Source organism: Oncorhynchus clarkii, chromosome 5 (assembly GCF_045791955.1).
Source record: "Oncorhynchus clarkii lewisi isolate Uvic-CL-2024 chromosome 5, UVic_Ocla_1.0, whole genome shotgun sequence".
In the NCBI taxonomy this organism is placed as follows: Eukaryota; Metazoa; Chordata; class Actinopteri; order Salmoniformes; family Salmonidae; genus Oncorhynchus; species Oncorhynchus clarkii.
In genome coordinates, this window is record NC_092151.1 from 24,429,605 (window position 1) to 24,432,210 (window position 2,606).

The window sequence follows — 2,606 nt, forward strand, 5'->3', positions numbered from 1 at the left end:
GTTGAAGATGTAAATAATATTTGCTTGTCGTGGTATTAAATGAGGATTCAAGCAAACGCTGCACTTAACGCATTTATAAAATTGCTTATTCCAGTTACTAATAAGAATACACCCATTAAGAAAATGACTGTAAAAACTGTTTAAAACCTCTCTGGGATATGTGGGATGGTAGCGTCCCACCTCGCCAACAGCCAGTGAAATTGCAGGGCGCCAAATTCAAAACAACAGAAATCCCATAATTAAAATTCCTCAAACATACAAGTATTTTACACCATTGTAAAGATAAACTTGTTGTAAATCCAGCCACAGTGTCCGATTTCAAAAAGGCTTTACGACGAAGGCACACCAAACGATTATGTTAGGTCAGTACCTAGTCACAGAAAAACACATCCATTTTTCCAGGCAAAGAGAGGAGTCACAAAAAAGCAGAAAGAGATAGAATGAATCACTAACCTTTGATGATCTTCATCAGATGACACTCATAGGACTTCATGTTACACAATACATGTGTATTTTGTTCGATAAAGTTCATATTTACATCCAAAAATCTCAGTTTACATTGGCGCGTTATATTCAGTAGTTCCAAAACATACGGTGATTTTGCAGAGAATCAATTTACAGAAATACTCATAATAAACATTGATAAAAGATACAACTGTTATGCATGGAATTTTAGATCCACTTCTCCTCAATGCAACCGCTGTGTCAGTTTAAAAAAAACTGACACAGAAAAAGCACACCATACAATAATCTGAGTACAGCGCTCAGACAACAAAACAAGCCAAAACTGACATGGAAAAAGCACACCATACAATAATCTGAGTACAGCGCTCAGACAACAAAACAAGCCAAACAGATACCCACCATGTTGTGGAGTCAACAGAAGTCAGAAATAGCATTATAAATATTCACTTACCTTTGATGATCTTCATCAGAATGCACTCCCAGGAATCCCAGTTCCACAATAAATGTTTGTTTTGCTCGATAATGTCCATCATTTATGTCCAAATACCTCCTTTTTGTTTGAGTGTTTAGTACACAATCCAAACTCCCGAGGCGCGGGCAAGGCCAGGAGAAAGTTCAGACGAAAAGTCTTATTACAGTTCATAGAAAAAGCCAAACGAAGTACAGAATCAATCTTTAAGATGTTTTATCATAAATCTTCAATTTTGTTTCAACCGGAGAATTCATTTGTCTGTAGAAATGCAATGGAACGCAGCTAAATCTCACGTGAGCGCACGTGATCAGCTCATGGCACTCTGCCAGACCCCTGACTCAACAGCGCCTCTTCAACTGCAGGAGGCTGAAATAAATTGGCCTGTCACCAAAAACACTCACAAACTTTTACAGATGCACAATCGAGAGCATCCGGTCGGGCTGTATCACTGCCTGGTACGGCAACTGCTCCGCTCACAACCGTAAGGCTCTCCAGAGGGTAGTGAGGTCTGCACAACGCATCACCTGGGGCAAACTACCTGCCCTCCAGGACACCTACACCACCCGATGTCACAGGAAGGCCATAAAGATCATCAAGGACAACAACCACCCGAGCCACTGCTTGTTCACCCCGCTGTCATCCAGAAGGCGAGGTCAGTACAGGTGCATCAAAGCTGAGACCGAGAGACTGAAAAACAGCTTCTGTCTCAAGGTCATCAGACTGTTAAACAGCCATCTCTAACATTGAGTGGCTACTGCCAACACACTGACTCAAATCTCTAGCCACTATAATAATAGAAAATTGGATGTAATAAATGTATCACTAGTCACCAAAAACAATGCCACTTTATACAATGTTTACATACCCTACATTACTCATCTCATATGCATATACTGTACACTATACCATCTACTGCATCTTGCCTATGCCGTTCGGCCATCGCTCATCCATATATTTATATGTACATATTCTTATTTATCCCTTTGCACTTGTGTTTAAAAGGTATTTGTGAAATTGATTTATTGTTAGATATTACTGCATGGTCGGAACTAGAAGCACAAGCTTTTCACTTCACTCGCATTAACATCTGCTAACCGTGTGTATGTGACCAATAAAATTTGATTTGATTTGAAGAGCTGCAGTTAGTTTTAGAATGGTTGACAAGTAATAAGCTAGTCTTAAATATAAAAAAAAACTTAAAGCATTGTATTTGGGACACATATTTCAATAAACCCTAAAGCTCAACTAAATCTTGTAGTGAATAATGTGGAAATTGAGCAAGTTTAGGAGACTAAACAGCTTGATGTAACCCTTGATTGTAAACTGTCATGGTCAAAACATATTGATACAATTGTAGCTAAGATGGGGAGAGGTCTGTCTGTAATAAAGAGCTGCTCTGCTTTCTTGACATCGCTGTCAACAAAACAAGTCCTACAGGCCCTAATTTTATCATACCTGGACTACTGCCCAATTATGTGGTCAAGTGCCACAAAGAGGAACATTGGAAAATTACAGTTGACCCAGAAAAGAGCAACACAGCTGACCCTTAAATGTACACAGAGCACTAACATCAATAACTACTTGTTTTTGTGAGATATACTGACATGTTGAAAGCACCGGGCTGTCTGTTCAAACAACTTGCACACAGCTCAGACACCCATGCAGATCC